General features: G+C 42.2%; 2 protein-coding genes across 10 annotated transcripts in view; one reads left to right on the top strand and one right to left on the bottom strand.

The window, feature by feature from the left end:
- The window catches only part of SGSM1 (small G protein signaling modulator 1), a 556,432-nt gene that overhangs the window by 229,618 nt on the left and 314,591 nt on the right, over positions 1-12,223 (top strand). The gene's annotated exons all lie outside the window — the stretch shown is intronic.
- The window catches only part of LHFPL7 (LHFPL tetraspan subfamily member 7), a 49,730-nt gene that overhangs the window by 35,039 nt on the left and 2,468 nt on the right, over positions 1-12,223 (bottom strand). For 7 of the 8 annotated variants that reach the window (XR_011021937.1, XR_011021938.1, XM_068239149.1 and 4 more), the window contains exon 2: positions 746-846. The gene's annotated coding sequence lies outside the window, so the exon portion shown is untranslated. Of the gene's footprint in view, positions 1-745; positions 858-12,223 lie in introns of all 8 variants that reach the window. The other variant, XM_068239118.1, reaches the window with a different exon arrangement.

Raw genomic sequence — 12,223 nt, 5'->3', positions numbered from 1 at the left:
ACATGGCTAGATAATTATTTTATTTGGGGGAAAATGGCTGCCTAATTCTTGTGTCTGGAGGCAGGCACCTTCTTAGTTGTTAAATCTGGAGGCACGTGGCTACTTAATTCTTTCATCTGGAGGCATGTTACTGCTTAACCTCTTAAGATTTCAGGATGTGAATTTCATGTCCTAATTGGCCCTCCTGTGTATTCCAGGACGTGAAATTCACTGGTATAACAGTCATATCATAATCCAAGAGGTCCGCACACTCCACTGTGTGGAATGTGCGGACCAGATGTCCATTCAGCAAACCAACAACATTTTGGGGTCTTTGCGGGTCCTATTTCTGATATCATTCTGTATATGCCTTGATGAAGGGGGCCTGTTGTCGCCCTGAAACGTTCATTGGCTTGCTGAATGGACATCTGGCACTGTGAATAAACAAACTTATCTACAAGGCAGTGTGTGGAACTCTTGGATTACATTTCATATATGGAGCATCTCATTGTGCTGCCTCTTGAATGGGTAGGACATGGCTGAGACTGCAAGTAAATTTTGACAAATATTTTGGTGAACATGGATCATCATATTCCACATATGATTTTTTTTCCGTACTGAGTTCTGCCTTCAAGTTGAAAATAGTTCTGCAATTCAGATCATTACAACAAGCTTGAAGTGGATTTTCATGGGCATTATTTTTGTTTTGGAGTGTAAATATACCTTCTTGACACCCCCCCCCCCTTACACACCCACACACTTTTACCTGTTTAATATATCTTGCTTATTATTTCTTCTCAGGTAGGATTTTTCTTTGACCTTTTTTCTTCTCATCGCTATGCTTCAGCCTCAGGCACTATTGCCCACCTGTGGAAAACCTGTCAGATTGTTCATCACTTGGCTTTTTTTTAAAGAGACTCCGTAACAAAAATTGCATCCTGTTTTTTATCATCCTACATGTTCCAAAAGCTATTCTAATGTGTTCTGGCTAACTGCAGCACTTTCTACTATGACAGTCTCTGTAATAAATCAATGTATCTTTCCCCTGTCAGACTTGTCGGCCTGTGTCTGGAAGGCTGCCAAGTTCTTCAGTGTTGTGGTTCTGCTATGAACTCACCCTTTCTGGCCCCTCTATGCACACTGCCTGTGTGTTATTTAGATAAGAGAGAAGAGAGAAGCTGCTCTAATCAGCTGGATAAATCGTCCTCTGAGCTGGCTGGGCTTTCACATACTGAGGAATTACAAACAAGGGCAAAGCTGTTTGCAAGAAGAAAAGAGCAGCCTGAAACTTCAGTGCATGGGGGAAAGAAACACACAAATGATCTCTTGAGATTCAAAAGGAATGCTGTATACAGCCTGCTTATGTATGGATGTATTTTCTATGTGTGGACATACTGTACATCAACCTACTTCCTGTTTTGGTGGCCATTTTGTTTGTTTACAAACAAACTTTTTAAAACTGTTTTTAACCACTTTTAATGCGGCGAGGAGCGCCAAAATTGTGACAGAGGGTAATAGGAGATGTCCCCTAACGCACTGGTATGTTTACTTTTGAGCGATTTTAACAATACAGATTCTCTTTAACAAACCAAACTGTTCTTTACTTTAATGCTAAAAACTTTCCACTTCTAGTCCTTGCACACTCACATAGCAATGCTCCCAAAGCCAAAGAATGAGCTGACAAATTGTTGCACATTATCACAGATTAACACTTAGGTTAACCGTAATCTCTGGTCATTTGAAACCTCCCATGCTTAATGCAATACATTTGGATCAAGGTGGGTTCCTTCAGTACAGGTAGGCCAAGAATAACACTCTAACGATAATCTCTGGTGGGTCAGGGAAGCAAGGGACACTTATGAAACCTCTTTGTAGCAAATGTGACTACACAGAATTATGCATTTTTTTGTAAACAAATACCTCTGACTTTTAATTAGCTGTAGGGGCAATAGCTGTATCCTGAATTGAGTATGTTTGAGTGACAGGTGTATAGTAGTTCTCAGTGTATGTGCAAAGGGTTAATCACTTTTCTTTTTTTGTTATTTTGCCATAACCCCTTTAGCTCCTCACATTTACCTAATCTAATTTAAGTCTTCCTAACTAGCATATGAGCCTGGACTTTTGAGGATGGTATTTATTTATTTATTTTTATTTATTTATTGTATTTATAAAGCGCCAACATATTACGCAGCGCTATTTTGCACTGTATATTAGTAGACGTTGGATTCACTGTACGTTTCTGAGATATACTCTGGCACAAATTAGTCTAGGACCTAATATTTATTTACAAACCAACTCTTTAGCCGGGGTTACAGTAAAACTGAAGTGAAAAAAAATGTCAGATACTAAAGCTAAGTACTCACGGGGGGACAATTGTAGCTGTCGCTGCACACGGGAGCGTGTGCGCGACAGTTCGGAGACAGTTCGGCGACAGCTCGTCGCCAAGTCCCTCTGCATACACACGGCAGCAGAGGGATTAGCGATGCGGCGGAAGCTGTCGCCGAGGTTCCTCCCCCCCGCCGGATGCTCCGTGTACTGTGTGTGGGTAGCTGTCGCTAGCCCGCATACACATGCGGGGCTAGCGACAGTTCCGGCGAGGTTGCGGCGACGGCTGTAGCCGGCGATTGAACATGTCAATCGCCTGGCGACAGCTCCGACGGGCGACGGTCCGGGGCGCGCGCGTCATACACACGGGCGAACCGTCGCCGCAACACGCGCGTGCCACGTGGTTGCGGCGACGGCCGTACCCCGTGTGTATGAGCCTTTAACCTATGGAGAGGGAAGGCTCTGGATTCTATTAAGAGCCTTCCCTGTCCTCTCAGTCCCCTTGTTCCAGTGCTGCCAGCCTCATTAGAACTATTTAACCAACTGGTCGAATATACATTACTTCAGAAGGCTTCATGAGCACTCATGTCCCTGAATACTGCTAAAGACGGGCGGCTCCATAATGTGTATGCGTGAATGTGGCAAATTCAAACAGGGTTGACAGCTCTAGAACCAAGACACCAAGGGAGAAAAGGGAAGGCTATCTAGGTTTCAGGGCATTCCCTCTCCACAGGTAAGTATCTTTTTTTTCACTGCTGATTTGCTTTAAGGAAAATGGGATCCTATAAGACAGCTTCCACATTAGTAAAGGTTACAAGTCAGTGTGCCCTCTTCTGTATGTGCTGTTCATGGAACATCTAGCATTGGCCCTTGAGAATAATCAGGCAATTCAAGGTTTTCAAACTAGTTATATAAACTATAAAATAGCCCTCTTCTCTGATGTCTTGTTGCTTTACATTATGGTGCCTTGTTTTCCTAACTTTATGAAGCAAAGGGAGGATTTTGGAGCTCATATCAAAAACTGGAATCTTAAATGTCACTCTCTCAGTGACAGAGATAAAACAACTGAAAGGGACATTTCCTTTCAGATAGTATTATAACAATATCGGTTACCAAGGAATATTGGACATGGAGAACATGTTTAGTTTGAACTTCCAACAGTCTTAAAGACTATAGTGGAGGATTTAGGAAGGCGGTCTCGTGTTCACTTGTCTTGTACAGGTCGCATAAATGTAATGAAGATTGATATGCTTCCCAAGGTATTGTAGACTTTCTAGGCAATCCAGCTTTGGAGTCGAAACAGTTTTTCAAATCCATAGATCCAAACTAAACTATTTTATTTAAAAGGGAAGGATTACTTACTGTAACGAATGGGGAATTATCTCCGTGGTCAGTGCACTAGATGTGCACTGACACTGCGGAAATCCTCCACAAGCGTTTGAATAACAGAACCCAGCTTTGGTGCAATGCACCTGTAGATGGGAATTCCCACCGGCAGATGGAGCTGTGGAGTGCAGAGGAATGAACCCTCTGCACTGCCACAGATGCCAGGTAGGAATTGTACGAGGGGAAGCAATACTGGGCAAGATAGCCCCTAGTGAGAGAGTGAGCACAGAGACAGATTGTATGTATGTCCACCAATCTAGTCGCCACCTGGCGACGGTGAACACACAACAGCGAAGACCAAGTGGGAGAGCAATCGCAAGAATGGCGATTGCTAATAGCGACACAAGACTGAGTAAAGACAGAGCATAGGTGTAGTAAGAAAGACACAGCAAACAATAATGATCAGAACGCCAAGGAAAATAACAAACGCACTAGCTAAACGCGGTCGCCGCACGAGAAGCGCAACAGAGACAAAATGCGCCAACCCTGACTAACAAATGAACCCAGAAACACAAACAAATAAATAACAGAAACGCTTGCTAATCGGTTGCCTAACCTCAGGCAACAGCAAGCATTTGCTCCGGACAAACAGACAACAGGAACAAGTCAGATAGGATCCACTGCTCTTCCGCAAGGGCGAGTGCGATCCGTACACAGGAACAGGACTGAAAGGATCCACTGCTCTTCCACAAGAGCGAGTGCGATCCGTACACAGGAACAGGACTGAAAGGATCCACTGCTCTTCCGCAAGAGCGAGTGCGATCCGTACACAGGAACAGGACTGAAAAGATCCACTGCTCTTCCGCAAGAGCGAGTGCGATCCGCACAACAAGACAGACAGAAGGAGTAACCAGCAGTCAACCGCAGCCGAGCTTAAACTCCAAGATAGAATACAGAGAGATCCACCGCCTCTAACGCTAGGGCGAATGTGATCCAAACAGACAGACCTCCCTAACCTAGAAGGAATGCAAGTGCACTCCCAAGGAACTACTCTAAGATAGCAATATTAGCAAACAATAGCAGAGGGCTGAGACTCCAGGTAAGTTAGCAGGAACAAACCTTCGTGACCAGCAGGGAATTCTGGGAGGAAATGGTATTTATAGTGCAAGCCATCAAAGGAAGCAGCTAAGCAATTTGCATGACAAGTGGATGCAAATTCCTCACCAGAACAGCAACTCTGAAACTTGCAGAGTGAAGACAGGTCTCTTTTCCACGGACCTGCAGCACTCAGACCTAAAAAATGGTCAAAAAGCTGTCTGCCTGTGCAGACAGCAGAGCAGATCGTTACACTTACATGCAAACCTAAAACCAGCAGTTGCTGGGTTTCCCAGAAATAACATGACTTTAAGTAGCTATTTTAACACATGGAAGTTTTGAATCAGGATCATATCATTTATGGGCAAACTTAAAGTAGTCTGAAACTCAGAATTTCTTCTTTGCTCTAAAAGATTTCTTACAGCATTAAAGCTACCATCACAAAAAAACTGTAGCAGAACCGCATTCAAATAGTTAAACACAGCACTTTGTTGTGCCATGGAAAACCCCTTCAGCTTAGGATCCAATCTGAAGTGAAGATAACAGTATCTTTTGTTTACATTGCTCAGTTGTTAAATTTAGTGTACCAACTGAAAACAAGCTCTCTGTGAAGCTCTCTCTGTGTCAAGCATACACACAGTTCAGAACAGCTCACTAGAAGACTTTATAATAAAAAGCAGTATAATAAAAAGCAGCTTGAATAAAATTCAATGGCAGCTTTCAGAGTCGATAAACCATACTTTGGGAACTTGTAATTTGTAAACAGACGATATTACTTGTGCACAAAAGCAAACATAGTAACTGTATGGGTGATAAAAAGTAGGAAAACACATTTTTATTGAATGTTATGTCATTGTTTCAGACCACTTTACAGCAAATCTGAAGCGAAAAAAAAACAGACTTATGAGTCAATGAATTGTATGTGTAGTACGGATAGTACGGATAATAAATAGAACATAAGTAGCAAAAAAAAAAGAGTCTCATATTGTTTTCTAGTACAGGAAGAGTTAAAAAAATTGAGTTGTTATCTATGCAAAAGAGCTGCTCTGAGCTAGTCAACTAACTTGGTCAAACTCAGTCCTGTTTTCTAGAGAGCTTTAACCACCCTGGCGTTCAATTAATTGCGGCCATGCAGCCGCGGGTGGCTTTTTAAAAAAAAAATGTGTTAAAGTTGGTGTAGCTAGCACTAGGCTAGCTACACTTTCCCCCCAAGTCCCCCAGCACTGTCCCCCCCCCCCCCCTCCGATCGCTGCCGATAATATTTACCTGGCCGCGATCCTGTGATGGCCCAGACTTCCGCCATAGCTTCAGTCGTTGCTATGGCGACGATCAGGAATGACGTCTGATGTCATCGACGTCATGCGCAGTTCCGATCGCCGCCATAGCAAGCCCTGGAGGCTATGGAGAGGCTGCGCCGGCGCGGGCACCGGGGGGCGCTATGTATTCCACGTCGTATCGGGGTGGATCAGAGCGGGCCTGCGGCGATCAGGCGGGGTGGGGGGGATTGTTGATTTTAAGTAGCTAGCCAAGTGCTAGCTATACACCCCACAGAAAATTTTATTTAAAAAGGCCCTCCAGGGGCTGAGCAATCCACCGCGGCGGTAATGGACGAGCTGAGCTCGTCATTACCGCCAAGGTGTTTAAGAAACAGTGAGAGACAGCCTGGGATAGGGTTTTACTGCTTTGTTTTGTTAAGTGTGGATTCTAAATGGCAACTGTAAAATTCTGATGCAATGTTATCAAGCTAAATAACTGAAAATAAGGATAAAAATATTTTCTTTGCTTCTAATGTTCTATTTATTATCCATACTACACATACAATTCATTATCTCATCGATTTATTTTCTAATTTGCTTTAAAAGGAAAAGTGTAAGCTTTTGGTTAATAAGCCTTCTTCAGACTGTATTCCTGTAGGTTATCAAGATGTTAGTACACACAGCCTATATACATTTGAACACCAGGAGGCGCATAGATTTTTTTGCAAATATAAATTCAGATGCTTTAACTACAACAGGACATCAAAAGGGGTTTTTGCAAGGCTTTTTTCTAATCCCTCAAGTGTTGTGAGATATTAATGCCAAATAGATAAGACGCCTTTGTTTACTTTACCAACATATACCTAGGACTGAAATGGAGAGATCATAAATTCAAAGTTCACAAGTCAATTTACAGAGTGGATACAATATGTTTTCTTGGCTGAAAAGAAATGTCCCAATTAAATACCATCAACATCACACCAGCATAAAAATTGCTATCCTTGTTCAAACCTCTATGCACAGTTTAGAACCAATATATACATGATTTTAGTGATCAGTTTAAAGTGGGTAGAAAAAGAAGATTGCACTAAACTGTATACCAGTGGTTTGCATTAGACTGGGCTGAAATGTACCATTAGCTACTGGATGGAAGATACTGTATATACAGTAGCGGTAAAAAGTATGTGAACCCTTTGAAATCATGGATTTTGTAATGAATAGCGGAGATACGGCCGCAACAGCAAGCGGCATGGCGGCTATCTCCGCGTCACAGCCGGCGGTCTCCGCCGCGCGGCTACACGCTGGTGCTCTGCCTGGTCCTTCTATTGCTCACAGACTAAGGGCTATGCGCGCGCGCGCCAGGCGACAGGACCTTTATGCATCTAAAAGGGGAGTCAGCTGATGCGGCGATCAGCTGACTCCGGCTATGCTCCGGATTGGCTGAGTGACTGGGGCGGCGCTGTGGAGCGCGTGCAGTATATATAGGACAGGTCGTTCAGTTGCTCCGCGTCTGCTATTGCAAATGCTACGTGTTAGCACTCAGACCTAGTCAGATCCTAAAGTGTGCTAGAACCAGCTGGAGCTGGGGATCCACACTTAGTCAGATTCTGTTGATAGCTTAAAGTACTAATTGAATTGTATTATTTGTTATGACCTTCTGCTAGCTTGACTACTCTTCTGTTTACTGATCCTGTACCTTTGATATAGTTGCCGACTCTGCCTGAAATACTACTCTGATCTAGCTTTCTGTCTCTGTACCGTATTTGTCCGCTCGTTGCCAAACCTGCTTGTCTGATTCTTCTATCCTCACCAGTGAGCCTAGTCACTGGTGAGGGATTTTCTGCCAGTATCACCTGCTTTGTCTGGTGAATACTAGTTGCAGTACTATCTGAATCACCTGCTCCTCAGGTGGTCAGTAGCTGCAGTACTATCTGAATCACCTGCTCCTCAGGTGGTCAGTAGCTGCAGTACAGTCTAAATCACCTGCCTCTCAGGAGATTACTAGCCGCAGTACTATCTGAATCACCTGCTCCTCAGGTGGTCAGTAGCTGCAGTACAGTCTGAATCACCTGCTCCTCAGGTGAATAGTCACTACAGTATTATCACCTCTACCTGCCCCTCAGGTAATAGTGACTACAGTACAGTCTGAATCACCCACTCCTTGGGTGATCAGTACACTCGTTGTTAGCATAGTTCCACCCGCTCCTCGGGTGAACTATCTTACTATTGTATGTATCTCCAGCTTGCTGGAGTTTGTATTCCTGTGTTACATAGATATATTCATATCTCCCAGCTCCTCTGGGAATAGCGAGTATCTCTATCATTACTGTTGCACCAAACACATACCCTCACATTGGTTATCCTGGTCCTGGCTATACCAGTATTATTGGTGATTCTGCAGATCACACATAATCAGGTATAGCGTCTGTATTATTGGTGATACTGCAGATCACCAATAGTCAGAGAAATCTGTTCTTGCTGACACCAATCGTTACAGATTTCTGCACAAATTAGTCAAATTAGTGATCTGATCTTCATCATAAGTCACAACAATAGACAATCACAGTCTGCTTATCCATTTCAGCCCGCGGGTATTTTTCACCTTATGGACGAGAGGAATTTTTCCATTTCAGCGCTCCTCCCTTTCATTCCTTAATAACGTAATCACTACTTATCACAAAGAAATGATCTATACCTTGTTTTTTTCCGCTACCAATTAGGCTTTCTTTGGGTGGTACATTATGTTAAGAATTATTTTTATCATTATTTCTCAGATTTTGACCATTATAGTTTTAAAATACCACATGCTACCGTAATTAAAATCCACACATCTTGTTTTCCCATTTATCCTGGTTTTTGCAACTTTAACCACTTTGTCCTCCTTGAAGTATAAAAACGTCAAGGAGGACAGGCGCGCTCCCGCGCGCTCCCGCGGCCGATCGCGCGCGTGCACGCGCACTCCCGGCCGCGGAGTCGGTAGCCACGGAATCAATGTATCGGGCTGGGGAGCCCGATCATTGATTCCTCTCCCCCGCTGAAAAAGCGACAGCTTCTCTCGGAAGCTTCGCTCTTTCTGAAGCTGTGTCCCTCTAAGCGTACATTGTACGCTTAGAGTGACGTCATGTAAAAAAAATCGAGATTGCCATCTTGTGGCCAAAATGTAAAACTACATGTAAATGCCCAAAAACATTACAATACACCAATATTTCCCCAAATAAAACACTTTTAAAACCCACCCTCCCAAAAATGCCCACATAAAATGTTTAATAAAAAAAAACAAAAAAAACATTACTATAAAAAAAACAAAAACACATAAATATTTACCTAAGGGTCTAAACTTTTTAAATATCTATGTAAAGATGAAATATTTCTCTCTATTTTTTTTTTATAAGCTTGTAAATAGTGATGTATGCAAAACGGAAAAAATGCTCTTTTATTTCCAAATAAAATATTGTCGCGATACATTGTGATAGGGACATAATTTAAATGGTGAAATAACCGTGACAAATGGGCAATAACAATACGTGGGTTTTAATTATGGAGGCATGTATTATTTTAAAACTATAATGGCCGAAAACTGACAAATAATGATTTTTTTCATTTTTTTTCTTATTCTTCCTGTTAAAATGCATTTACAGTAAAGTGGCTCTTAGCAAAATGTACCCCCCAAAGAAAGCCTAATTGGTGGCGGAAAAAACAAGATATAGATCAGTTCATTGTGATAAGTAGTGATAAAGTTATAGGCTAATGAATGGGAGGTGAACATTGCTCGGATGCATAAGCTGAAAACGACTGAGATGTTAAGTGGTTAAAATTATATCCCTAGTATAATGTATGGTGACAATATTTTATTTGGAAATAAAAGTACATTTTTTTAGTTTTACATCCATCGCTTATTTTTAGCCCATAAATATATAATAATATGCCCTCTTGACATTCATATTAATTTTTTTTTATTCCCTAAAGTCAGTAGATGTAATTTTACTATTTGGCCGCAAGATGTCCCTGCTGAGCAAAATCCTATGTAGCATACAAGTACGCTACATAGGAAGCAATGTGTTGCTACATTGTAACTAGGGAAGTGACGCAGGCTTCAATGGAAGCCTGCATCACAGGTGGCCTGCGGGGAGATTAATGAATGGAAACTTTGAAACTACATGACTTCATAGTAGAAAATAATCTTATTTCTCAGCATCAACATGGGTTTACTAAAGACAGGTCCTGTTTGACTAACATGCTCAGCTTTTATGAGGTAGTGAATGCTTATATGGATATTGGGAATGCTGTAGATGTGATATACTTGGACTTTGCAAAGGCCTTCGACACTGTTCCCCACAAAAGTCTGGTGCAAAAGTTGAGGATGCAAGGACTGGGGAAGAGTCTGTGTTCATGGATAGGGAACTGGCTAATGGACAGAAAACAAAGAGTTGTGGTCAATGGATCGTACTCAAAATGGGAGACTGTTAGCAGTGGGGTCCCACAGGGGTCTGTCCTGGGTCCAGTGCTCTTCAATTTATTTATTAATGACCTAGTAGATGCAGTAGTGAGCAATGTTGCTATTTTTGCAGATGATACAAAATTGTGCAGAATCATCAACTCTCAGGAATATAGTGTCATATTGCAAAAGGATCTGGATAGGATGGCTATATGGGCACATACATGGCAGATGAAATTCAATGTTGACAATTGTAAAGTCATGCATTTTGGACGTATTAATGGTCTAGCACCATACAAAATAAATGGGATACAGTTGGGGACATCAAACTTGGAGAAGGACTTAGAAGTACTCATTGACAACAAGTTAACTCAATGCCAAGCAGCTGCAGCTAAAGCTAACAACATTTTGGGATGCATTAAAAGGGAAATAAAAACTTGAGATGCTAGCATAATATTGCCCCTGTTTAACTCTCTAGTTAGGCCACATCTGGAATATGGAATTCAGTTTTGGGCACCACATTACAAAAAAAGATATTGCAGTTTTAGAGCAGGTGCAGAGACGAGCAACAAAATTGATACGTGGGATGGAAGGTCTCACTTATCAAGAAAGGTTAGATAAACTGCTTTTATTTAGTCTAGAGAAAAGACGCCTTAGAGGGGATCTAATTAACCTTCCCAGCGTTCAATTTCCCCAGGATTTCTGTGCAAACAGTGATAAAATTTATTTTTAAAACTTTTTTTTCCCTGTAACTTGCCAAAATGTGTCAAGCAAGGGTCTAGTATACAGTGCAGGAGAGTATTGATGTGTATGCATGTTTATACTGTTCACAGCATGTTTTTTTGAACGGACATTTCTGTCCATACCGCTAGGGAGGTTAACATGTATAAATACATCCGAGGGCAATATAATAGCTTGGCGGATGAGCTTTTTGTCCCTAGGCCTTCTCAAAGGACTAGAGGACATGAGCTGCGCATGTAGGAAAAACGTTTTAGCCATTTATTTAGGAAAGGGTTCTTTACAGTAAGAGTGATTAAGATGTGGAATGCATTGCCACAGGAAGTCGTTATGGCAAACTCTATACCTGCATTTAAAGGGGGCTTAGATGCTTTCCTTGCGTTGAAAGACATCCATGGCTACAATTACTAGGTAATGCCTAATGATGTTGACCCAGGGGTTTTATCTGATTGCCATCTGGAGTCGGAAAGGAATTTTTCCCTTTTGGGGCTAATTGGACCATGCCTTGTAAGGGTTTTTTCGCCTTCCTCTGGATCAACAGGGATATGTGAGGGAGCAGGCTGGTGTTGTACTTTACACTGGTTGAACTCGATGGACGTATGTCTTTTTTCAACCAAAATAACTATGTAACTATGTAACTTTGTTCTCATTCATAAATCTAATGATTGGTGGCAGAAAGTGGTGGAAATCGTCGGTGGAAGGAATCGCGGTGGCTCTATTTAAGTATAAACACTGTTTTTGAACAAAAACAGTGTTTATTCTCGGCTGAAATGTACAGATTGGCACGGTGGACAATACAGCCAATCCCCTCCTGTTGCCGGCAACATTGCGATCACGGGCATCTGCCCGCACGATCGCCGGCACAGCCTCCCAAACTGCAGGGACGTGACTAGTGTGAAGCTTACGTCCACGCGGCATAAATGCTTAAACTAATGCCACACAAATAATTAAATGTTTCCATGCTTTTATTGAACACACCATGTTAACATTCACAGTGCAGGTGGAAAAAGTATGTGAACTCCTAGACTAATGACATCTCCAAGAGCTAATTGGAGTGAGGTGTCAGCCA

This window comes from Hyperolius riggenbachi, chromosome 1 (assembly GCF_040937935.1).
Source record: "Hyperolius riggenbachi isolate aHypRig1 chromosome 1, aHypRig1.pri, whole genome shotgun sequence".
Lineage (NCBI taxonomy): Eukaryota > Metazoa > Chordata > Amphibia > Anura > Hyperoliidae > Hyperolius > Hyperolius riggenbachi.
This window is presented reverse-complemented; position numbering and strand designations above follow the sequence as displayed.